The sequence below is a fragment of the Choloepus didactylus genome (genome assembly GCF_015220235.1).
Source record: "Choloepus didactylus isolate mChoDid1 chromosome 11 unlocalized genomic scaffold, mChoDid1.pri SUPER_11_unloc2, whole genome shotgun sequence".
Taxonomy (NCBI): domain Eukaryota; kingdom Metazoa; phylum Chordata; class Mammalia; order Pilosa; family Megalonychidae; genus Choloepus; species Choloepus didactylus.
Window position 1 is genome coordinate 918,686 of NW_023637579.1, and position 27,160 is coordinate 945,845.

The window sequence follows — 27,160 nt, forward strand, 5'->3', positions numbered from 1 at the left end:
ATATATAGAGACGAAAGAAAATGAGAACACAACATACCAAAACCTATGGGATGCAGCAAAAGCAGTACTGAGGGGGAAATTTATAGCACTAAATGCAGATATTATAAAGGAAGAAAGAGCCTAAATCAAAGAACTAATGGATGAACTGAAGAAACTGGAAAATGAACAGCAAACCAATCCTAAACCAAGTACAAGAAAAGAAATAACAAGGATTAAAGCAGAAATAAATGACATAGAGAACAAAAAAACAAGAGAGGATAAATATCACCAAAAGTTGGTTCTTTGAGAAGATCAACAAGACTGACAAGCCCCTAGCTAGACTGACAAAATCAAAAAGAGAGAAGACCCATATAAACAAAATAATGAATGAAAAAGTTGACATAACTGCAGATCCTGAAGAAATTAAAAAAATTATAAGCGGATACTATGAACAACTGTATGGCAACAAACTGGATAATGTAGAGGAAATGGACAATTTCCTGGAAACATATGAACAACCTAGACTGACCAGAAAAGAAATAGAAGACCTCAATCAACCCATCACAAGCAAAGAGATCCAATCAGTCATCAAAAATCTTCCCACAAATAAATGCCCAGGGCCAGATGGCTTCACAGGGGAATTCCACCAAACTGTCCAGAAAGAACTGACACCAATCTTACTCAAACTCTTTCAAAACATTGAAGAAAATGGAACACTACCTAACTCATTTTATGAAGCTAACATCAATCTAATACCAAAACCAGGCAAAGATGCTACAAAAAAGGAAAACTACTGGCCAATCTCCCTAATGAATATAGATGCAAAAATCCTCAACAAAATACTTGCAAATCAAATCCAAAGACACATTAAAAAAATCATACACCATGACCAAGTGGGGTTCATTCCAGGCATGCAAGGATGATTCAACATAAGAAAATCAATCAATGTATTAAAACACATTAAAAATTCGAAAGGGAAAACTCAAATGATCATCTCAATAGATGCTGAAAAAGCATTTGACAAAATCCAACATCCATTTTTGATAAAAACACTTCAAAACGTAGGAATTGAAGGAAACTTCCTCAATATGATAAAGAGCATATATGAAAAACCCACAGCCAGCTTAGTACTCAATGGTGAGAGACTGAAAGCCTTCCCTCTAAGATCAGGAACAAGACAAGGATGCCCGCTGCCACCACTGTTATTCAACATTGTGCTGGAAGTGCTAGCCAGGGCAATCCAGCAAGACAAAGAAATAAAAGGCATCCAAATTGGAAAAGAAGAAGTAAAACTGTCATTGTTTGCAGATGATATGTTCTGATATCTGGAAAACCCTGAGAAATCGACGATACAGCTACTAGAGCTAATAAACAAATTTAGCAAAGTAGTGGGATGCAAGGTTAATGCACATAAGTCAGTAATGTTTCTATATGCTAGAAATGAACAAATTGCAGAGACACTCAAGAAAAAGATACCATTTTCAATAGCAACTAAAAAAATCAAGTACCTAGGAATAAACTTAACCAAAGATGTAAAAGACCTATACAAAGAAAACTACATGACTCTACTAAAAGAAATAGAAGGGGACCTTAAAAGATGGAAAAATATTCCGTGTTCATGGATAGGAAGACTAAATGTCATTAAGATGTCAATTCTACCCAAACTCATCTACAGATTCAATGCAATCCCAATCAAAATTCCAACAACCTACTTTGCAGACTTGGAAAAGCTACTTATCAAATTTATTTGGAAAGGGAAGATGCCTCGAATTGCTAAAGATACTCTAAAAAAGAAAAATGAAGTGGGAGAACTTACACTCCCTGACTTTGAAGCTTATTATAAAGCCACAGTTGTCAAAACAGCATGGTACTGGCACAAAGAGAAATATAGATCAATGGAATCAAATTGAGAATTCGGAAATAGACCCTCAGATCTATGGCCGACTGGTCTTTGATAAGGCTCCCAAAGTCACTGAACTGAGTCATAATGGTCTTTTCAACAAATGGGGCTGGGAGAGTTGGATATCCATATCCAAAAGAATGAAAGAGGACCCCTACCTCACACCCTATACAAAAATTAACTGACAATGGACCAAAGATCTCAATATAAAAGAAAGTACCATAAAACTCCTAGAAGATAATGTAGGAAAACATCTTCAAGACCTTGTATTAGGCGGACACTTACTAGACTTTGCACCCAAAGCACAAGCAACAAAAGAAAAAATAGATAAATGGGAACTCCTCAAGCTTAGAAGTTTCTGCACCTCAAAGGAATTTCTCAAAAAGGTAAAGAGGCAGCCAACTCAATGAGAAAAAATTTTTGGAAACCATGTATCTGACAAAAGTCTGATATCTTGCATATATAAAGAAATCCTACAACTCAATGACAATAGTACAGACAGCCCAATTATAAAATGGGCAAAAGATACAAAAAGACAGTTCTCTGAAGAGGAAATACAAATGGCCAAGAAACACATGAAAAAATGTTCAGCTTCACTAACTATTAGAGAGATGCAAATTAAGACCACAATGAGATACCATCTCACACCGATTAGAATGGCTGCCATTAAACAAACAGGAAACTACAAATGCTGGAGGGGATGTGGAGAAATTGGAACTCTTATTCATTGTTGGTGGGACTGTATAATGGTTCAGCCACTCTGGAAGTCAGTCTGGCAGTTCCTTAGGAAACTAGATATAGAGTTACCATTCGATCCAGCGATTGCACTTCTCGGTATATACCCGGAAGGTCGGAAAGCAGTGACACGAACAGATATCTGCACGCCAATGTTCATAGCAGCATTATTCACAATTGCCAAGAGATGGAAACAACCGAAATGTCCTTCAACAGATGAGTGGATAAATAAAATGTGGTATATACACACGATGGAATACTACGCGGCAGTAAGAAGGAATGATCTCGTGAAACATATGACAACATGGATGAACCTTGAAGACATAATGCTGAGCGAAATAAGCCAGGCAGAAAAAGAGAAATATTATATGCTACCACTAATGTGAACTTTGAAAAATGTAAAACAAATGGTTTATAATGTAGAATGTAGGGGAACTAGCAATAGAGAGCAATTAAGGAAGGGGGAACAATAATCCAAGAAGAACAGATAAGCTATTTAACGTTCTGGGGATGCCCAGAAATGACTATGGTCTGTTAATTTCTGATGGATATAGTAGGAACAAGTTCACAGAAATGTTGCTATATTAGGTAACTCTCTTGGGGTAAAGTAGGAACATGTTGGAAGTAAAGCAGTTATCTTAGGTTCGTTGTCTTTTTCTTACTCCCTTGTTATGGTGTCTTTGAAATGTTCTTTTATTGTATTTTTTTTTAATTTTTGTTTCATACAGTTGATTTAAAAAAAGAGAAAAAGTTAAAAAAACAAGGAAAAAATATTTAAAAAAAAAACAAGGAAAAAAATATTAAAAATAAATAAATAAATAAAGGAAGCTCAATACTGCCTCTATCACCTACCCTCCTTGGACTAAAATTGAACTAAAAATCATAACCAAGGAAATTCATGTTCCTATTGAAGATTGCTCAAAAACAATTGAATGCATTCTTTAATTTGTATGCCTCATGATCCAAAAAATTACCTGATTCTGAAATTACTTCCTTAAAGGAGTCCATATAGAGAGCTTAAGAAAAATTAAAATCTGGCCTTGATTGTCTTCTGACTAAAAATTCTGGACTGGATGAGGCTGTCTTTCCTGCTTCTCCTAATCCTAATGCCCCACTTTGTGCTCCTTCCTTTTATCCTTCTTGGCTGAACACTAAAATTTGGCAAATGCCTTATAAGACCGAAACTTCTGAGACTGCCAGCATGGCACCCTCAGTAACCTATAGCCCTTGATAAAGAGCAGAGCTCAGGGCTATTGTTAAGGAATTTCCTTATCCAAACCCGTTATAAAAAATGAAGAATTTAAAATTCTAATTGGAGTTTATTACCTAGGATTGTCAGATCTTTTTCAATTTGTACATTTGGCTTCAGGTCTTGGTGAAACAAAAAATATGTAAATGAATCAAAGCAGCTAAACAGGAAAAGCTGAAAAATTATATGTGGCCCTACAAATATTTCATGTAGAAATGTCCAAAGAAAAGCCTGCCAAATTGCTGAGGACTCCCTAATATAAAACATGAACTATAGATAATAGTACAATTATAATGATATTCTTTCATCAATTGTAACAAATATTCCACACTAATGCAAGGGTTTAATAATGGGGGTGGGAGAGTTATATAAGAACTCTATATTTTCTGCATAAATTTTTCTGTCAACCTACAAATTCTCTGTAAAATTGCTAAGTACTTATTAAAAGCCATATGAAAGCCTTTTCCTCAAAAAAAAATCAAAGCAAAACAAACTAGTGAACAAAAAGGAATGAGTCTTCTAGGATTAAACAAAGCCATTGTCTCTGACAGTCATGCTCATTCATGTCTTTCATCTTTTGATGACACATTTAAAGGGACAGTGTCTTCATTATTTATCAATGCACTTAAACCTAATCATTGGAAGGTGGTAAAAAAAAACATAAACTTGACTAAAAAGCTGTTTTTTGAAATAAACTGGTTAACTAGGTAAACATTTAAAAACTCTGAATCAGGATAAAAATCAGGATAAAAATTTCAAAAAGTCATCACTTTAAAATTACAACCTCTCCAAAAATGTGAAAAAATTATAAAAGAGTCCCCAGTTGCCACTTTTAATGATAATTAATACAAAAATAGAAGTACCTCCAGGGAAGAAATGACAATAGCTCTATTGCAAGCAACAGGGGCATCTTTTAACATAGTGACTTCTCAAATAAAATGCTAAATAATATCTCTTTATTTCAGACTGTCTTTGGGCTTTTCCAGAGGGCCCCTGGAAAATCACAAAGAATTTGCTCTTTCACCTTGTAAAAAGGGGTGCTAAAAATAGGTTTATTTTATATGTTATAAATTATGTAGGAAATATTGTCAATTTAAAATGGATTTTCTGAACATCCATTAGTTGTATTTACAAATACAATGTTATTTTTATATATTCCAGAAATTATATAAAATTTCTAAAGATTTGTCAGTGTCCTCACTGTCCATAAAATATCCTGGTGCTAATCTGCCTCATATTAAACATCAACATGATGTCACCAGCCATAATTTAGTTATTCTTGCAAATATGTTGCATGCCACAAAAATATTCATTACATTATAAACTCTCATTAAATCTTTCACTTTCATAAAATAGTAAAAATTAACCCTAGTCATTCTTTGTCTTTTATGTTTTATACCTTATGTAATTCACAGCTGAGTTTTATTTCATTCTAATGTTTTTATGAAAACATTTGCAATCAGCTATAGGCCAAAGAGCTTCATCTTCAACAAAAATACACTGTCTCAGAGACCTGTGAAAAGGACTGTGCCAAACACTCTGGGGCACTGTCTTCTAATAATATTGCTGAAAGGACTTTAACACCATACTACGTGACTGGCCCAAGGTTTCCAAGAATCTAATGGGAAACTGATAAGTTCACGAAATTGCTAACAGAAGATCAAGTAGAACAAGAGTTAATTACTTATGACTAAATTGTATCAATGCATTCATAAAAATAATTATGGACTTTTTAAAAAATATTGCTTATGTTTTAATTTATTTTTTAATACAAGGAATTTTCTTTGCTTTTCCATTAAGTTATCTGTAACTCATAAAACATTTATTTTTTCTTCTCTGCCTGGTCCCCTAGAATTGGGAAACTCTTATTGACTATTCATATTTTCATGGAAATATAATTGTTTGCATAAGCAAAATAAGAAAATGTCTTTGTTAACAAGACATAATTGGTGGCACATTATATAACCAAAGCTTTAATTAGAATATCATAATTGAAAATATTGATGGCTGAATCTTAAATCTTAAGGTGACTAAATTCATAGCACATTTCAAACCTTGCTGATCTTATTACTTATTATAATTATTAGGGTGTCTCTTATTTGTAGTCTTATCTCTAGGATAACAACCACAACTACCCCCAGCTATGCTAATGTAACAGACTCTTAATATTGAAGCTTGAATTTATGAAATTTGTAACAAAGCTAAGCTTCAATGTAACTAATGCCTATGATTCACTTCCTTAAAACCTTCTTGTTGCTCAAATGTGGCCAAATTCTAAACTGAAATCTGCAGATAAATCCAAAATTTTCCCTCCTATGTGTAACATGACTCCCAGGGATGCACCTCCCTGGCACCAAGGGCTTAACACAAAATACTGATAAGCAATGCAAAACACTGACCAGCAAACTGGAGTTGCCATGGTGTTCTGGTTTGCTAATGCTCACAGAATGCAAAATACCAGAAATGGATTGGCTTTTACAAAGTAGGTTTATTTGGTTACACAGTTACAGTCTTAAGGACATGAAGTGTCTGAGGTAAGGCATCAACAATTGGGTACCTTCACTGGAGGATGGTCATTGGTGTCCAGAAAACCTCTGTTAGCTCAGAAGACACATGGCTGGTGTCCACTTGCTCCCAGGTTGTGTTTCAAAATGACATTCTCCAAAATGTTGCTCTTGGGGTGTTTTGTCCTCTCTTAGCTGCAGGTCCTCTTCAAATTGTCACTCTCAGTTGCTCTGAGTTCCTTCTGTTTGTCAGCTGTTTTATATGGCTCCAGTGATTTAATTCAGACCCACCCTGAATGGGTGGGGTAATGCCTCCATGGAAATTATCCAATCAAAAGTCTTGCCCACAGTTGATTGAGTCACATCTTCATGGAAACACTCAAAGGATGCCAACCTAATCAACACTAATACATCTGCTCCCACAAGATTGCATTTAAGAATGTGGCTTTTTCTGGGGGACGTAATATATACAAACTAGCACACATGGCTAAGAGATTTAAAATGGAGTCAGGAGGCCACACAGAAGGTTGCTCTTATGTATCTCTCAGCCAGATATCAGGAACTGCCAAGGTACGAAAAATCAAAGGCAGAAATGTTTCTGAGGGCATCTGGATGTCAAGAACTAACTACAAGATAAAGAAGTCAGGAAACTGTCTAACTTGAAGGATACTTAGAAAGGCCCAAATATCTACAAATCATAATTCCTTACAAACATTTATGCAATCTCTTTTTTTTCTTTAATAATCTTTGCTTGAAATCCCCAAGTGGGGACACAGTTTGGATTACAATTCCAAGACCCCAAATTAACACTTTTGTTGCACTGCAGCTCAGTCTGTAATTTGTGAGATGTAATTTGTAACATGTTCTTCTCCAAATTCATTATATCATGTGTATCACTGCTGATCTATGGGGGTGATAGGATATCATAAAAAGAAATAAGGATGTTTTCCACCATTTTGTAGGCATGGACTTCTGATGTAAAGATTAGTTTATTTAAAGAAATATCATAAATAAATTCTTTTGTGCAAATAATTTTATGCACAGATTCACACTTACAAAAACCTATATATTCCTCCATTCAGTCAACAAATACTTGCTATAAAATGGCAATATGGCAGAAGCTATGGCAGACAGTCTGGGATTTTTAAAACATTTCATTTTGAAATACTTACAAACTTATGGAGCAGTTACAAAAATGATATTCAAATCTAGTAAATTAAACATTTTGCCACAAATTCCATTCTATCTATCCAGCTATCTTTCAATCCATTTCTGAACACCTGAGTATGGTTTGTATACATCATGCTCTTTGAACACTGAATCTGCCATGTGTATTTCCTAAGAGCAAGGATATTCACTTAAGAAACCACCTTAAGTGTAGTTGTCATGTTCAAGAAATTTAACATTATGTAAAGCTTACAGTGAATATTCAAATTTTTCATAGGCCTCAATAATATCCTTTTTTCCTTTATCTCCCGTACTATGGTCTCATTGTTCATCTTTAGTTCTTTGAGTAGCTGCTCTAGGTGCTGTGTCTCTTCTGGTCTTTTGATTTGGGTGCTTGGGCTTGGGTTATGCATATCGTCTGGTTTTTTCATATGCTTTATAATTTTCTGTTGTTTTTGGCCTCGTGGCATTTGCTGAACTTGATAGGGTTCTTTTAGGGTTTGTAGACCAATTGAAGTCCTTATCTCTAATTTATCAGATCTACAGCTTCGTGGAGTACACTTTCTCTAACTAACCAGCAGGTGGCGTCCACGAGCCACCTGTTCTCCACAAGCCAGTTCTCCCCTGCTTAGCCTTTTTGGTGAGTGGGGGAGTGAGTCTTGTGGGGTCTAATTGGTGTACCAAGCTTGCGTGTGTAGTTGGTGTTGCCTGCCCTGTATATGGGGCGTGTTTCTGGGCAGTCAGGGAGTGGGGGTGGCTCTAACAATCAAATCTCCCTGGTGATCCTAGAGTTTTAAAGCTGCTGCAATAGTCTAATCCTTCAGTTCAGTCCTGCCACAGTTTGTCTCTGCCACTGACCCACGAGTCCTTGGTATTGGCATATGGCTCCTGAGACTTGCAAGTGGTCCCCTCTTCCAGGCCGTGCACCCCGGGTCCTCTGTTGAGGGATGACTGTGCTATGTCACAGGTGAGTGCCGTCCCCCCAGGGCAGTTCTGGGCTGCTGGGCTGTGTAGGGAGGCTCCCAGTCTGCTGAAATGATGGCTGAATGGGGCTTTGTTAATTCACACTGCTCCACCTTCCCAACTCTGGGACAATCAGCTGAGGTTGCAGGGAAGGCTCATGTCCACGCCCAGTTTTGTGGTGTGTGCCTGTTATTTGAAGCACTTCGTCACACTGGGTTGTCTGGGGCAGCTCTGGGCTATGGGGCTGGCGATGGGCAGGAGTGTTTCCTGTCCACCAGGATGATGGCTGTGAGCGGACACCCCCCTTTTCTTGGGAAGTTGTGGTGTTTAGTGAATTTTCTCAGCCACTGGATTATTACCTTTTGTCTCAGAGCTCTCTTAGTTCTGCTCTTGACTTGAGGTGCCCAAATAGCAATTCTTTGAAGCTTTCTGTTTTGGGCTTCTTAGAGTAATTGTTTTAGAAAAAGAAAAAAGGATTAAAAAAAAAACAACAAAAAAAAACGGGCCCTCCTCAGAGATCTAATGGGTTATTGAAATGCTAAGAGACAAAGCAACCAGGGCCATTAAGGAAAGGTCCACAGGGCAGAGAGATCAGCTTTTCTTCGGGATTTGCATATGCGCCTCAGGGCCCTTCCCCTTTCTATGTTCACCAGAACTCCAAAAATCCTCCACTTTTATTTTGGAGTTTTTCATGTTGTTTTTTTTCTATGCCTGTCTCCTCTCTGCTGGGCTGGCTGCTCTCAGATTCTCTGGTGTCTGGTCTCAGTCTATCTATGGTTGGAGTTTGAATCAGTAGAATGAGTTTCCGATAAGGGCTGCCACTGCAGTTCTCCCTTCTCCTTCCCGGAGGTGACAGCCCCTCCTCCCACGGGACTGAGCCTGGCAGGGAGGGGCGCGGGTCCCCTGGCCGCAAAAACTTACAGATTTCGCTGATCTCAGCAGTTCGACGTTTTCATGAGTGTTGTATGAAGTATGCCCAAAGTCAGATTGCTCTGTGGTGTCCAGTCCACGCAGTTCCTGGCTTTCTACCTACTTTCCTGGAGGAGTCTCAATAATATCCTTTTGAAACATTTCTCCATCCTTGTTAGATCTCTTCCATGATCATGTATTGCATTTAATTGTCACTGTCCCCTTAGTTGCTCTTTTTATTTTAATTGTGGGAATATAAAAACAACCAAAACTTCCCCATAACAACTCCCAAGCATACCATTCACTGAGATTGATCATATTCACAATACTGAGAATATTGTGGTACCCTTACCCACTTCCATTACTAGATCTTTCCCTTCACCCCAAACTGAAACCCCAACCCATTATGAATTAACTCCCCATTCCTACTGCCCCCAGCCCCTGTAAGAGAAGTCAGAGATATCTGTTCAGGGGCCATTGCCATGACCACATCTACCCCTACCTCCTTCCCTGGGAAAGTCACAAACAGAGGTCAAGCAGCCATCACCAAGTCTTCCAGTATGTCCACCTCTTTATCTGCTGTGTACCATTCCACAACCTGGGGAAGATGTTAAGTCTGATGAAAGTGGCCTACCAGACCTTAAACCCAGAAACCAGGAACTAGCAGCCCCAAATGCTTATCGGAAAAGGACTTCTCAGTGGCAGGTACCCTCGCCCACAGGTGCATAAAAGCCACACTGAAACAGTTTAGATTGGCCTCTCTCCTCTGGAGTGAAGTGGCGCATGCCAAGCTGTCATCTATTGACCCCCAACCCAGAGCAGTTTTCAGCAGACTTCTTCCCCTGCTCTATGGTACTCTCTGTTCTATGCAAGCGGTAAGATTTGCCCTTTCTGGACACATTATTTTGTGCAATAAAGGGATCATTTACTGTAAGTTTATATTTTGCCGTGAGCCTGGGTTACCGCAATGCATCTTGGTAGCACCTTGTTATACACACCTGGTGACCTGTACTATAATTTCTGTCTCTTTGTGACTGCATATTCTCTGATATTTTCTTTATAGTGACCATGAAGATTAAATTTAACATCCAAAACCCATAACTATCTTGTTTGCTTTGTTACCAGCTTAAGTAGTATACTTAAGTAGATATACTCCTTTACCCCATCTCTTGAACATTATGTAGTTCTTGTGGCAAATCACATGTTTATGCATTATGGATCCAACACACAGATTATCATTACATTTATGAAGTTGCCTTTTAGATCCTAAAGGAGTAAATCTTGGAATCACAAACCAACAATACAACAGTGCTATCATTTATATTAACTATGCCATCAACCTTACTGGAAATCTTTATTTGTTCACACAGATTTGATCTATTCTCTGTTGTCCTTTCTTTTCAATCATCTACAATTGCAATCTCTTGTGGGCTGGTTCAGAGTTGACAAACTCCCTTGGCTTTTGTTTATCATAGTATGTCTTTAATCTCTCCCTCATTTTTGAAAGACAACTTTCTTAGATATAGAATTCTTGGTTGGCAATATTTTGCTTTCAACACTTTAACTATATTATCCCACTGCCTTCTTGACTCCATGGTTTCTTATGAGAAATCAGCACTTAATTTTATTGAGGCTTCTTTATATATGACACATTGCTTCTCTTTTGCAGCTTTCAGAATTCTCTCCATATATTTGGCATTCAACATTTTCATTACAATATGCCATTGTGTGGGTCTATTTTGGTTTAACCTGTTTGGAGTTCATTGAGCATCTTGGATGTGTTTATTCATAACCTTAATCAAATTAAGGTAATTTGCAGCCATTATTCCTTTGAATATTGTCTCTGCCCATTTCCCTCTTTCTCCTCCTTTTCAAACTCCCACAATGTATCTATTGGTAACTTGATGTTGTCTCAAAGATTCCTCAGGTTCTATTCCTTTACTCATGATTACTTTCTGCCCATCAGACTGGATGATTTCCATTCTCTTATCTTCATGTTCATTTTTCTTTTTTCTGTCTGCCAGCTCCAATGTGCTGTTGAATCACTCTAGGGAATTTTAAACTCCTGTTACTGTGGTCTTCAGCTCTGTTTTGTTCATTTCCACAATTTCCGTCTCTCTATTGCTATTCTCTTTGTGTTCATCAACTGTTTTCCTAATTTCTTTTAGTTTTTTATCCATGGTTTCCTTTAGCTCTTTGAGCATACTTAAGGCCATTTTTAAAAAGTCTTTTTCTTCTATATTCCAAGTTTGGTACTCCTCATAAATGGTTTCTATTGCTTTAATTTTCTTCTTTGCCTGAGCTATTGCTTTCTATATATTTGGATTTTTTATGAAGCATGGACATCTTGATATTTTAATGTGTTATCATTGGAATTTAGATTCTAAGGCATTTGTTCCTCAAGCTCACATCTAGCTAGAGTTATCATTAAGCTTTCCATGAATTCCAGGAGCTAAAAAAAGGAAAAAAGAGAAAAAGCCTTTCTCTTTGCAGCTTGTGGAGGCACTCTGCTTCAGAGTTTACTCATATAGTGAGATTAGAAAATACCTTGAAGCCAGAGAGTAGGGGTCTCCTTGATCCTGATCCTTTATGAACATGCCTCTTGTCATGGACATACATGCATTTATCTAGGAATTCCCCCATTTCCATGGATATAAATTTCATCTCTTCCCTAGGAAACAATTTCCTCATGGTTCCATGTACTGTACGGTATGTTCTACAGCCAATATTCCTTTGCACTTGGCTGATGACCCACACATTCTGTTGGAGAGTTCTGTGAGCTGTCTTTTACAAATAGGGTGAGTCCTGGGGTGATGAGCCTGAGGGTGTCCTTTTTCAGTCCCTCAGACTGCCACTAGAGACAATGGACCTGACATCCATGCTCTCGGTATGTGCACTAGGGTTACTCTGCTCCCTCCAAAATCAGGACCAGGGAACCACACTGGGAGTGCTGGCAGGCACCATACCATGCTGATGAGACGATGGAGGAGGGACCAGCTAGCACACCATCACACCATCACACCATGAGATCCCACTGCTTTTAAATTGTCTTCTTGATTCAGCACTTACCCTGTTGCAGCAATTTGTTAACTCCTTTCTGGAGCTTTGAGAAAGATGTTTCTGAAAGCTTCTGCTGGTTGTTCAAAGCTACAGTCATCTTGATAAGAATGAGGGGAAAATTTTTTTATGCTAGAAACTCATGATAATTAAATGACTAGGAGAAAGTCCCTCAGTTTGAAGATAAACACATCCAATTTAAAACATGCAAATCAGTTATCTTTTGCTGTGTAGCATATGATCCCAAAATGTGGAGATTTAGAGCTACAATAATTTACTGCATTTATCATTCCTCAGTTGGCAATTTGGGTAGCTTCTTGTCTGATGCAAGTTCAGATAATCTAACTTGTGTCTGCAATGAGCTGCAGGGTTTGCTGGGCTTCTCTCTACATGGTCTCTCATAATCTAGCACCCTGGCCTGTACTCTTCTACATAAATTTTTATGGTCCAAAGAGCAGCAAAAGGGCACCCAAATGTACAAGCCCTTTAAATTCTGGGTTTGTATCAGGTTTTCTATTGCCCCATTGATCAAAGCATTCATAATGACAATCCATTTGAGGGATTCTCTCTTGATGAAAGGACCTGCAAAGTCACATTGGAAAAGTGTGTATACTGACAGAATATTTTTTGCAATCAGCTACAACTAGTAAATACAATCAAGTGTAAAACCTTTCTTCACTGAAATAGAATACACAGCAAGGAGTGGGACATTCTTCTAAATTAAGGTCAGAGAATGCTTAAACAGGAAGTTAGGTTTGAACCCAATTTGGAAATATAAGTGAAAGGTTAGGAGGTGGGAAATGTGCCCAGGACTTTCAGGACACCCAAGGTATTCTCCTGACCCATAGGGCAATGTGAAGGGTGGCATGGTGACAGAAAATGCTGAAGAGACAAAGTGGATTACTGGGGTATTTGTGCTAGGTTTCTGAACAAGCTGGGATCTTCTTTTGTTCTGTTGTGTATCAACTCACTTATCTCTGTTCTATAGTTTGAAGTTATAAAACTAGCTGCTCTCCACCAGGTGAGGGATTTTATTTTCTCCTAGTTGCCAGGCTTCTACTTAACTCAACACTCACAAGTTTCTTAAGTACTTCCTCAAATGTTTTTCCACAATTTTCTGTTTCTTCTCTAAATGGACTCCAGAACAAATACTGAGGTCTGCCCAAGCAGAGAGCAGTGGATTTTTTTTTTTGCAGTGCATTTCTAAATCTCAATGACAGGTTGACCACAGAAGTCCTGAGTTCAGTGCTTTTATGTGGGGCCTTCATCCCACCCCTGTTCCAGTGGCCCCAAGGGGAAATACATGCAAGGGCTAAGGACCTTCACAATAACATTTTCTGGATATCAGGGTCAAAAGATGAGTGATGGCTACTCCAGACATCAGATCATACAGTCCCATTCTGAACTGGATGCCTGTGAGGCAAATTCCCTTTTGGTAAGTCACAAGACATTTGTTCTAGTTTGCTAATGCTACGGAATGCAAAACATCAGAGATGGATTGGCTATTATAAAAAGGGGGTTTATTTGGCTACACAGTTACAGTCTTAAGGCCATAAAGTGTCCAAGGTAACACATCAGCAATAGGGTACCTTCACTGGAGGATGGCCAATGGTGCCCGGAAAACCTCTGTTAGCTGGGAAGGCATGTGGCTGGCATCTGCTCCAAAGTTCTGGTTTCAAAATGGCTTTTTCCCAGGACGTTCCTCTCTAGCAAGCTTGCTCCTCTTCAAAACATCACTCACAGCTGCACTGAGTTCCTTCTCTTTGAGTCAGCTCATTTATATGGCTCCACTGATCAAGGCCCACCCTGAATGGGTGGGGCCACACCTCCATGGAAATATCCCATCAGTTATCGTCTACAGTTGGGTGGGGCACATCTCCATGCAAACAACCTAATCCAAACGTTCCAACTTAATCCCCACTATTATGTCTGCCCCACAAGATTGCATCAAAGAATATGGCTTTTTCTGGGGGACATAATACATTCAAACCAGCACAACATTCATCTAGTCAACAAATGTATATCAGGTAAGTATCATGTAACAGGTACTTTCTTACTTTCTGGAACTGCAAAGATGAGGTAGTCCTGGTATTTTCCTCCAACTTGCTTGCAGTCCATTCAGAGGACAGATATTTGAAAATGACTGTCTCTCAAGATCTACAAGGAAGGTTAGGATGGAATTTGAATTTGGGGCACTCTGAAACCATAAAGCAAGGAAATCACCTGGTCTGGATATACCAAGCAAACTGTGACCTGAAGTGTAACGGTAAGAGCTAGAATCCACATGGTCTTATTATCCACCAGTGACTGTTCTGGTTCATATGTGTTAACTTATTTCATACTAATGATAACACACTATGAGATGGATAGAGTCCTCTATATTTAGCAGGTGAATGAAGTGAGGCATGGAGAGGCCAAATGAAATGTGCAAGAATACATGGTCAGTGAAGGGTGGAGCAAGGAGCTAGGCTAAGTCAGCTCTTTTCAACACCATGTGCCACCAAGGGAGGGTGAACCAGGGGAGGGAAGAAGAGGAAAGGAAAATCTTGTAGTCAGAGCTAATAGCCTGAGTGAAGACTCAGAGGCAAGGAGACCTGATAGGGGTTCAGAGTGGATATTATGTGACCAAGTGTGAATAGACAGAAGTCAATCATGGTCAGATGAGAGGTTTGGGAGAAAGAAATACCCCATATCATGCTTAGTTATCAATCCCTGCACTTCTATCTCTCTCCCACAACTGATTGTAACTTCTTTGAAGACAAGGAAAATTTTCAATTCATTTTTTTTTATTCAGTTTTATTGAAATATATTCACAAACCATACAGTCATCCATGGTATACAATCAACTGTTCACAGTATGATCATATAGTTATGCGTTCATCACCACAATCTATTTCTGAACATTTTCCTTACATCAGAAAGAATCAGAATAAGAATAAAAAATAAAAGTGAAAAGAGAATACCCAAACCATCCCCCCATCCCACCCTATTTGTCATTTAGTTTTTACTCCCATTTTTCTACTGATTTTTTTTCAATTTTTTACCTTTGTTTATCAAAAAATTAAAAACAAACAGGCAAACAACAACCAAAAAAACCCCACAACATTTCAAACAAAGCAATGCATTAAGGAAAACAAATAACCTAAAATAACTACTTTGCTTCCAATATGTTCCTACCATACCCCAAGAAAATTAATAAACCATGTCCAAACAGAGGAGGAAGAAAAACAAATAATCTAAAATAGCTACATTGCTTCCAACATGTTCCTACCATACCCCAAGAAAATTAACAACCCCTAAGAAAACAAAGGAATAAGAGAAAAAAAAACCTAAAATAACTCTATTGCTTCCAACATGATCTTACTATATCCAAGAAAGTTTACAAACCATAATCATTCCTGAGCATTCCCATAACATTGAGATTACCCTCCATAGTTTATCTATTCTTATTAGATTATCATTCCCCCTCCCCTAATTGGTATCTCTAGGTCCCCTACATTCTACAGTATAAAACACTGTACATTTTTCACAGAATTCACATCAGTGGTAACATACAATATCTCTCTTTTTGTGCCTGGCTTATTTTGCTCAGCATTATGTCTTTTTTTTTTTTTTTTTTAATCTTCATTTTATTGAGATATATTCATATACCACGCAGTCATACAAAACAAATCGTACTTTCGATTGTTCACAGTACCATTACATAGTTGTACATTCATCACCCAAATCAATCCCTGACACCTTCATTAGCACACACACAAGAATAACAAGATTAATAATTAGAGTGAAAAAGAGCAATTGAAGTAAAAAAGAACACTGGGTACCTTTGTCTGTTTGTTTCCTTCCCCTATTTTTCTACTCATCCATCCATAAACTAGACAAAGTGGAGTGTGGTCCTTATGGCTTTCCCAATCCCCTTGTCACCCCTCATAAGCTACATTTTTATACAACTGTCTTCGAGATTCATGGGTTCTGGGTTGCAGTTTGATAGTTTCAGGTATCCACCACCAGCTACCCCAATTCTTTAGAACCTAAAAAGGGTTGTCTAAAGTGTGCATAAGAGTGCCCACCAGAGTGACCTCTCGGCTCCTTTTGGATTCTCTCTGCCACTGAAGCTTATTTCATTTCCTTTCACATCCCCCTTTTGGTCAAGAAGATGTTCTCCGTCCCACGATGCCAGGTCTACATTCCTCCCCGGGAGTCATATTCCACGTTGCCAGGGAGATTCACTCCCCTGGGTGTCTGATCCCACGTAGCGGGTAGGGCAGTGATTTCACCTTTCAAGTTGGCTTAGCTAGAGATACAGGGCCACATCTGAGCAACAAAGAGGCATTCGGGAGGAGGCTCTTAGGCAGAACCATAGGGAGGCCTAGCCTCTCCTTTGCAGCAACCGTCTTCCCAAGGGTAAAACCTGTGGTAGAGGGCTCAACCCATCAAACCACCAGTCCCCTATGTCTGTGGTCATGTTAGCAACCATGGAGGTGGGGTAGGCGAATACCCCTGCATTCTCCACAGGCTCCTCAAGGGGGCACTGCATCTTTTTTTTTTCCTTGTTTTTGTTTTTTTTTTAACTTTCCCTTCTTTTTTAAATCAACTGTATGAAAAAAAAAGTTAAAAAGAAAACAAACATACAATAAAAGAGCATTTCAAAGAGACCATAACAAGGGAGTAAGAAAAAGACAACTAACCTAAGATAACTGCTTAACTTCCAACATGTTCCTACTTTACCCCAAGAAAGTTACCTAATACAGCAACATTTCTGTGAACTTGCTCCTACTATATCCATCAGAAATTAACAGACCATAGTCATTCCTGGGCATCCCCAGAACGTTAAATAGCTTATCTGTTCTTCTTGGATTATTGTTCCCCCTTCCTTAATTGCTCTGTATTGCTAGTTCCCCTACATTCTACATTATAAGCCATTTGTTTTATATTTTTCAAAGTTCACATTAGTGGTAGCATATAATATTTCTCTTTTTGTGCCTGGCTTATTTCGCTTAGCATTATGTTTTCAAGGTTCATCCATGTTGTCATATGTTTCACGAGATCTTTCCTTCTTACTGCCGCGTAGTATGCCATCGTGTGTATATACCACATTTTATTTATCCACTCATCTGTTGAAGGACATTTGGGTTGTTTCCATCTTTTGGCAATTGTGAATAATGCTGCTATGAACATTGGCGTGCAGATATCTGTTCGTGTCACTGCTTTCTGATCTTCCGGATATATACCGAGAAGTGCAATCGCTGGATTGAATGGTAACTCTATATCTAGTTTCCTAAGGAACTGCCAGACTGACTTCCAGAGTGGCTGAACCACTATACAGTCCCACCAACAATGAATAAGAGTTCCAATTTCTCCACATCCCCTCCAGCATTTGTAGTTTCCTGTTTGTTTAATGGCAGCCATTCTAATCGGTGTGAGATGGTATCTCATTGTGGTCTTAATTTGCATCTCTCTAATAGCTAGTGAAGCTGAACATTTTTTCATGTGTTTCTTGGCCATTTGTATTTCCTCTTCAGAGAACTGTCTTTTCATATCTTTTGCCCATTTTATAATTGGGCAGACTGTACTATTGTCATTGAGTTGTAGGATTTCTTTATATATGCAAGATATCAGTCTTTTGTCAGATACATGGTTTCCAAAAATTTTTTCCCATTGAGTTGGCTGCCTCTTTACCTTTTTGAGAAATTCCTTTGAGGTGCAGAAACTTCTAAGCTTGAAGAGTTCCCATTTATCTATTTTCTCTTTTGTTGCTTGTGCTTTGGGTGTAAAGTCTAGGAAGTGGCCGCCTAATACAAGGTCTTGAAGATGTTTTCCTACATTATCTTCTAGGAGTTTTATGGTACTTTCTTTTATATTGAGATCTTTGGTCCATTTTGAGTTAATTTTTGTGTAGGGGGTGAGGTAGGGGTCCTCTTTCATTCTTTTGGATATGGATATCCAACTCTCCCAGCCCCATTTGTTGAAAAGACCATTATGGCTCAGTTCAGTGACTTTGGGGGCCTTATCAAAGATCAGTCGGCCATAGATCTGAGGGTCTATCTCCGAATTCTCAATTCGATTCCATTGATCTATATGTCTATCTTTGTGCCAGTACCATGCTGTTTTGGCAACTGTGGCTTTATAATAAGCTTCAAAGTCAGGGAGTGTAAGTCCTCCCACTTCGTTTTTCTTTTTTAGAGTGTATTTAGCAATTCGAGGCATCTTCCCTTTCCAAATAAATTTGATAACTAGCTTTTCCAAGTCTGCAAAGTAGGTTGTTGGAATTTTGATTGGGATTGCATTGAATCTGTAGATGAGTTTGGGTAGAATTGACATCTTAATGACATTTAGTCTTCCTATCCATGAACATGGAATATTTTTCCATCTTTTAAGGTCCTCTTTTATTTCTTTTAGTAGAGTTATGTAGTTTTCTTTATATAGGTCTTTTACATCTTTGGTTAAGTTGATTCCTAGGTACTTGATTTTTTTAGTTGCTATTGAAAATGGTATCTTTTTCTTGAGTGTCTCTTCAGTTTGTTCATTTCTAGCATATAGAAACATTACTCACTTATGTGCATTAACCTTGTATCCCGCTAGTTTGCTAAATTTGTTTATTAGCTCTAGTAGCTGTATCGTCGATTTCTCAGGGTTTTCTAGATATAAGATCATATCATCTGCAAATAATGACAGTTTTACTTCTTCTTTTCCAATTTGGATGCCTTTTATTTCTTTGTCTTGCCGGATTGCCCTGGCTAGCACTTCCAGCACAATGTTGAATAACAGTGGTGACAGCGGGCATCCTTGTCTTGTTCCTGATCTTAGAGGGAAGGCTTTCAGTCTCTCACCATTGAGTACTATGCTGGCTGTGGGTTTTTCATATATGCTCTTTATCATGTTGAGGAAGTTTCCTTCAATTCCTACCTTTTGAAGTGTTTTTATCAAAAAGGGATGTTGGATTTTGTCAAATGCTTTTTCAGCTTCTATTGAGATGATCAATTGATTTTTCCCTTTTGACTTGTTAATGTGTTTTAATACATTGATTGATTTTCTTATGTTGAACCATCCTTGCATGCCTGGAATGAACCCCACTTGGTCATGGTGTATGATTTTTTTAATGTGTCTTTGGATTCGATTTGCAAGTATTTTGTTGAGGATTTTTGCATCTATATTCATTAGGGAGATTGGCCGGTAGTTTTCCTTTTTTGTAGCATCTTTGCCTGGTTTTGGTATTAAATTGATGTTAGCTTCATAAAATGAGTTAGGTAGTGTTCCATTTTCTTCAATGTTTTGAAGGACTTTGAGTAAGATTGGTGTCAGTTCTTTCTGGAAGGTTTGGTAGAATTCCCCTGTGAAGCCATCTGGCCCTGGGCATTTATTTGTGGGAAGATTTTTGATGACTGATTGGATCTCTTTGCTTGTGATGGGTTGGTTGAGGTCTTCTATTTCTTCTCTGGTCAGTCTAGGTTGTTCATATGTTTCCAGGAAATTGTCCATTTCCTCTACATTATCCAGTTTGTTGCCATACAGTTGTTCATAGTATCCTCTTATAATTTTTTTAATTTCTTCAGGATCTGCAGTTATGTCCCCTTTTTCATTCATTATTTTGTTTATATGGGTCTTCTCTCTTTTTGATTTTGTCAGTCTAGCTAGGGGCTTGTCAATCTTGTTGATCTTCTCAAAGAACCAACTTTTGGTGATATTTATCCTCTCTATTGTTTTTTTGTTCTCTACGTCATTTATTTCTGCTTTAATCCTTGTTATTTCTTTTCTTGTACTTGGTTTAGGATTGGTTTGCTGTTCATTTTCTAGCTTCTTCAGTTGATCCATTAGTTCTTTGATTTGGGCTCTTTCTTCCTTTTTAATATATGCGTTTAGTGCTATAAATTTCCCCCTTAGCACTGCTTTTGCTTCATCCCATAGGTTTTGGTATGTTGTGTTCTCATTTTCATTCGTCTCTATATATTTAGCAATTTCTCTTGCTATTTCTTCTTTAACCCACTGATTGTTTAGGAGTGTGTTGTTTAACCTCCAGGTATTTGTGAATTTTCTAAGTCTCTGATGGTTATTGACTTCTAATTGTATTCCATTGTGGTCAGAGAATGTGCTTTGAATAATTTCAATCTTTTTAAATTTATTGAGGCTTGTTTTATGTCCCAGCATATGATCTATTCTGGAGAAAGTTCCATGAGCACTAGAAAAGTATGTGTATCCTGGTGATTTGGGATGTAATGTCCTGTATATGTCTGTTAAATCTAATTCATTTATCAGATTGTTTAGGTTTTCAATTTCCTTATTGGTCTTCTGTCTGGTTGATCTATCTATAGGAGTCAATTCATTTTTATTACATAATCTTACCCCCCTACCAACAATTGCTACTTCAACTGTTGCCATGCTTTTCTTGTTGCCATGTTTAGATTCAAACTGGCCCCATGGAACTGAGCTATGATAGTGATGTCACACAGTGTTACTGGAAGCCTTGGGACCCATTCAGATGTCAACTGCTCTTCTGGGAGGTTGGTAATCTGAGATCTCCCTGTGGGAAAGCAACTTTGACTACAGATTGACAGATAACTCAGTAATAAAGCAGAGTCCCCAACTCAGGACAGGTTGGGATTCACCTACAATTGGGAGGAGTGATAAAATCTTGCAGAGAATGTTCTTTTATTTTCACATTCATGACAAGATGAAATGGTGATCTGGGAAGAAGAGACCTTTCTCTAAAGTTTTAGGTAAGGATGGAAGGAAAAGTGTCTCTGATGGGAGCTGGTCCATGAGAGCTCTCATTTTCCCTGTCCAGATTTCCCTTGATTTCTCTGGGATCTGATATATCCTGGGCCACGGCAAAGATGAAGGATTTGGGGTTGGAGGAGAAAGCTCACTGAGCTCTTCACAGAGAAAGTATTTCTTGACACTTGGTAGACAATAATAAAATTGTGTAATATGAATGACCAATGAAGGAATAAATGAGTAAGCAAATACAGAATTCTACTGAGTCTGAGGAGTTTCCAGAGAAGGCTCAGAAAAGTCAATCAGTTATGAGTTTGGAAACCTAACTTCTTAATGTAGATGTAAAGGAAGGAAGTGGGCAACTGGGACAGAAGGGTGTGGGACAGAAACAGGGTGGTAAGGGAGATTGATACTTCACTGCTATTATAGTTTCTAATGAGAGTGCATATTCTGAGGCATTTAGGAAATAAAATTTATAACTAATTATGTGAGTGGGTGGTGTGATGGAGCTAGTATGATGCATTCATCTCAAAATCCCAGTCCTTGTGAGCTCTGCTGTTCTCAGGTAGAAGGTTTCTGCAGGCCTCTCCCTCCTCATTCCAGGGACATCCTTCTCATTTGTCTCCTATTCATCTCTTTCCAAGGACCTAACAACATAGCCTCGCTATCACAATTTTAATTCTTAATTCACTCAACCTGAGCGTCTGCTGTAATTCTTGGTTGTGTACCCTTTTTCCAGACCTATTTCCTCAGCCCACCCCACCCCTTCTCTACTTCTCCTTTCTGCTGCCCTCCAGTATCCCAGCCCACCTTCATATTTCCTTCTTGGTTGTTGCCTTCTTCTAACATCCTCCTGAAAGGTAGCACCTCCTCTCTATCCTATGACTTTGATGGATTTTCAGACTCCACCCAACCCCTGCCTGCACAAAACTTATGTCTCCACTTTTTCTTTCATTCTGAATTCTCTGATCTTATTCTGAAACATATAGAAACCCTTGGGCAGACAATTACACCTAACCAGATAAGTTTTCTGAGGTTTTTGCTTCATGACCATATAAGGATTGTGCAATGACAAGTGTGTTCTGAAGGTACATCATCTGATCCTGAAAGAGATCATCTAATAAGTCCATGCTAATAGGAGCTTCTTTTCAGGGGAAAGGAATTTTTACATGAAACTCTTGCTTGATTAAAAATGGTCAAAAGAAGAGGTATAACTGTAAGAAACAAAGCAATTTATACAAATTACTGTCTGTCTTTAAACATAATTCCTTTTTTATCAGCCTTCCCTGAAAAGAGAAAAACAGATTAAAAATTGATTACTGACCACTGGGAAGATAGTGGCATAGAAAGAAGTAAAAGACTTAGTCTTCCCCAGAACAATTCATAAATGAACAAAAAAACCAGTAAATAACCTGGAATAACAGCAGGGAGACAAACGTGACTGTACACCCAACATCCACTGACATGAATTGGGAGGAATGTCCGAGATCACAGCATAAAATCTGTAAGTGAAACTGCAGACCCGCGCTGGGAGCCAAGAACCTAGAGCCGAGAGCCCCTCCCTCACGGAAGCCGCACCGTGCACTTTCTCAGCCCAGCTCCAAGTGAGGTTTTAATATTAACTGCTCAATACAGACAGCGAATCCTCAACAAGCAGACAGAGGCTTTTGGTGACAACTGACCTTGGGAGAATCGTAGGATAGGGAGCCCAGAGGAGTGGGTGCTATATCTGGCTGACGGGCAAACCTGGGAGTTTTTCTGTCCCTCACTCTGTCTCTGTGGAGAAAATCTCAGCTGTTCTCAGCCCTCAAGGTGTTGCAGTAAAGACAGCCTCAGACATTCTGCATTCTGAAACGAGCTGAGAGCCCCGCAGCACAGCCCGGCGGCCCAGGGCTTCCCTTGAGGGATGGTGCACACTGGTGATGTAGCACAGCATTCCCTTGGCAGAGCTCCTGGAGGATTATGGCTGGGAGGGGGGACCTGCTCGGAGAACCCAGGGTGGCTACGCCAAGTCCGGTGGTTTGTGGGACAGTGACAGAGAGGGTCTGGGGCTGAACTGAAATGAAGGCTTAGACTCTTGCAGTGACCTTGAATCTCCAGGAACCTGGGGGATTTGGATATTAAAGCTGCCCTTCCTCCCTGGCCACCCGTACACACGCCCCACATTCAGGGCGGACAGCTCCAGCAACACACCCAAACTGAGTTCTCCAACTGAACCCACAAGAATCATTTCCCCACACACCATGGGAACAAGGTTGGGGAGAACTGACTTGAGGGATATAGGTGACTCACAGATGCCACCTGCTGGTTAGTTAGAGAAAGTGTACATCACCAAACTGTGTCTCTGAAAAATTAGATCGATATCCTTTTTTTTGTTACAACTTGAAAGAACCCTATCAAGCAAAACAAATGCCAAGAGGCCAAAAACAACAGAAAATCTTAATGCATATGATAAAAACAGATGATATGGACAATCCAGCTCCAAACACACAAATCAAGATTTTGGAAGAAACATTGTACCTCACACAATTAATCAAAGAACTACAATCAAAGAATGAAAACATGGCAAAGGATTTAAAGGACATCAAGAGGACCATGGCCCAGGATATAAGTGCCATAAAGAAGACCCTAGAAGAGCATAAAGAAGACATTGCAAGAGTAAATAAAAAAATAGAAGATCTTATGGAAAGAAAAGAAACTGTTGGCCAAATTAAAAAGACTCTGGACATTCACAATACAAGACTAGAGGAAGCTGAACAACATCTCAGCGTCCTAGAAGCCCACAGAACAGAAAATGAAAAAACAAAAGAAAGAATGAAGAAAAAAATCAAAAAAATCAAAATGGATCTCAGGGATATGATAGATAAAATGTCCAAACTTAAGACTCATTGGTGTCCCAGAAGGGGAAGAGAAGAGTAAAGGTCTAGAAAGAGTATTCAAAGAAATTGTTGGGGGAAAACTTCCCAAACCTTCTACACAATATAAACACACAAAGCATAAATGCCAAGCGAACTCCAAATAGAATAAATCCAAATAAACCCACCCCAAGACATATTCTGATCAGACTGTCAAATACTGAAGAGAAGGAGCAAGTTCTGAAAGCAGCAAGAGAAAAGCAATTCACCACATACAAAGGAAACAACATAAGACTAAGTAGGGACTACTCAGTGGCCACCATGGAGGCAAGAAGGCAGTGGCATGACATATTTAAAATTCTGAGAGAGAAAAATTTCCAACCAAGAATACTTTATCCAGCAAAACTCTCCTTCAAATTTGAGGGAGAGCTTAAATTTTTCACAGACAAACAAATGCTGAGAGACTTTGCCAATAAAAGACCTGCCCTACTTCAGATTCTAAAGGAAGCCCTACCAACAGAGAGACAAAGAAAGGAGAAAGAGATATAGAGAATTTTAACAGACATACGTAGTACCTTACATCCCAAATCACCAGGACACTAATTTTTCTCTAGTGATCACAGATCTTTCTCCAGAAGGGACCATAAGCTGGGACATAAAACAAGCCTCAAGAAATTAAAAAAAAAAAAAATTGAATATACTCAAAGAACATTCTCCAAACACAATGGAATACAAATAGAAGTCAATAATTTTTGAACTGTAACTCCACTATTTACTTCCTACATGATAAAAAATACACAAACTCTAAGGACAAATCAGTGGTTTTGAACTCAATGTAAAATATGTAATTTTAGACAACTATATAAAGGTGGGGGAATGAAGGAGTATAGGAACATAGTTTATGTGCCCTATTGGAGTGAAGGTGGTATCAAAGAAAAACAAGATTGATAGGGATTTAAGAGGTTAATTTTAAGCCCCATAGTAAACACAAAGAAATTATCAGAGAATATGACCATAGAGATGAAAGGTAGAGTTTGGGTTAAGAGAAATGGGGGAAGGGGCAATGGGGAGTTAAGAAATGAGTGTAGGGTAGCTGTTTGAGGTGAAGGGAAATCTGTAGTAATGGATGGTGGGAAAGAGCATTACAACATTCTAAATGTGATTAATCCTACTAATGGAAGTCTAGGGAGGGGCTGGAATGGGAAGATTTAGGCTGTATATATGTTTCCACAACTGAAAAAAGGAAAAAAAAAAAAGACAGTCTAACTAGATGACAATTGAATGCTAAGGATGAACTTGGATGGGATTGGAGGGTGGAGGACAGGTGGCTCAAAGGGACACAGTTGAGACATAAGGAAAAGAAAATATAGAATGTAAGCTTTGTATCATTGCTGAATCTCTTGTACTTCTTAGCTGCGCTTAATGGGATTACATAAAAACATGTTCTTGTTCATGGGAAGTGTATACGTGAATTATAGTGTTTGTTCAAGGATGTGTGCAGCTAACTCCATATGTTCAGAAGACAGAGCAATAGATGATGGATGATAGACAGGGAGGGAGGGAAAGAAATCGTGATGAGACAGCATGTTAAAGTTGGTGGATTGAGCTATGGGCAGAGGGGGGTCAGGGTACGATGGAGTTCTGTGTATGGGGCTAGTATTGTTTTTGCAACTATTCATGTAACTTTGAATTTATTTCAAAATAAAAAAAATTGATTACCATTTCTCCCATCTCAATGTTTGTACTCTAAATTTGCTAAGAAAATAACTTTCATAAATTACTTCTTTTAGAGAAGTAACACACTATTAGGAAGTAATAGTACAAAGTAATTTCTATGTTACAAAGAAAAAAATCATTTAGAATTCAAAAGAATAAATACCAAAAAGTATTAAAGCAGATTAGTCTGCAGTTGCAAACAAAATGCCAATATTTATTAGTGCTTTCAAAGAGTAAAAATGTTTGCAATAAGGTGATACTATAGTTAGTATCATTGTGCACAGGACATTAAGTTGCCCACATAGTGTCCACAAAGGAAGGAAAGCTCTGGAAAAGGTGAAATGATGATGTTTCACAGAGTTTGAGGATGGTAGGGATGGAGAATCCCCCAAGTATCCCTGAGATTAGAAACTTGAGTTCACAGCTGTCCACCCTGGATCTAGAGAGCTCATGAAAATAACTCTCTCTTTTCAGATACTGTGACTCAAGAGAAAAGCATCAAGCAGCCTACAACACTGAACTAAAAAACGTCCAAGGTCCAGGTCCAGTAAGATTCCAACCAACCTGAAGCCGGCACCCCAGAGCCCGCCATGCAGATGAAGAAGGAGCTGCCCCACCGTCGACCCCAGACTGGCCTGTCAGTAGGGTGCACAGCTTCCGCTGCATGGCCTGTTGCTGGGTGCTCCCCTCCAGGCAGGCAGTCATGGCGCATGCAGCGTACTGCGTGAAGGAAGTCTTCGGCTGCTGCCTCTTCCATGAGGAGATGCTGGAGAGGCAGCGGCCCCACTTAAAACAGCGCCATCCGGTTTGATGTGCTGAGCCCTTGAGCATGGGACTTGCCCTTATGAAGCTCATTACCACAAAGGAGAGTCTAAACTTGTATGTAATGGTGCCTAAGACTCTCCCCCTGAGTACCTCTTTGTTGCTCAGATGTGGCCCTCTCTCTCTCTAACTGAGCCATCTCAACAGGTGAACTCGCTGCCCTCCCCCCTATGTGGGACCCGACTCCCAGGGGTGTAAATCTCCCTGGCAACGCAGAATATGACTCTTGGGGATGAATGTGGACCCGGCATCGTGGGACTGAGAGTATCTTCTTGACCAAAAGGGGGATGCAAAATGAGACGAAATAGTTTCAGTGGCTGAGAGATTCCAAATGGAGTCGAGAGGTCACTCTGGTGGACATTCTTATGCACTATATAGATAACACCTCTTAGGCTTTACTGTATTGGAATAGCTAGAAGTAAATACCTGAAACTACCAAACTCCAACCCAGCAGTCTGGACTCCTGAAGACAATTATATAATAATGTAGATTACAAGGGGTGACAGTGTGATTGTGAAGACCTTGTGGATCACACCCCCTTTATCTAGTGTATGGATGAGTGGAGGAATGGGGATAAAAACTAAAGGACAAA

General features: G+C 38.9%; 1 pseudogene; it reads right to left on the minus strand.

The window, feature by feature from the left end:
• Window positions 1–26,451, minus strand: part of LOC119524509 — a 57,608-nt pseudogene extending 31,157 nt beyond the window's left edge.
• Window positions 26,452–27,160: the final 709 nt, after the last annotated feature.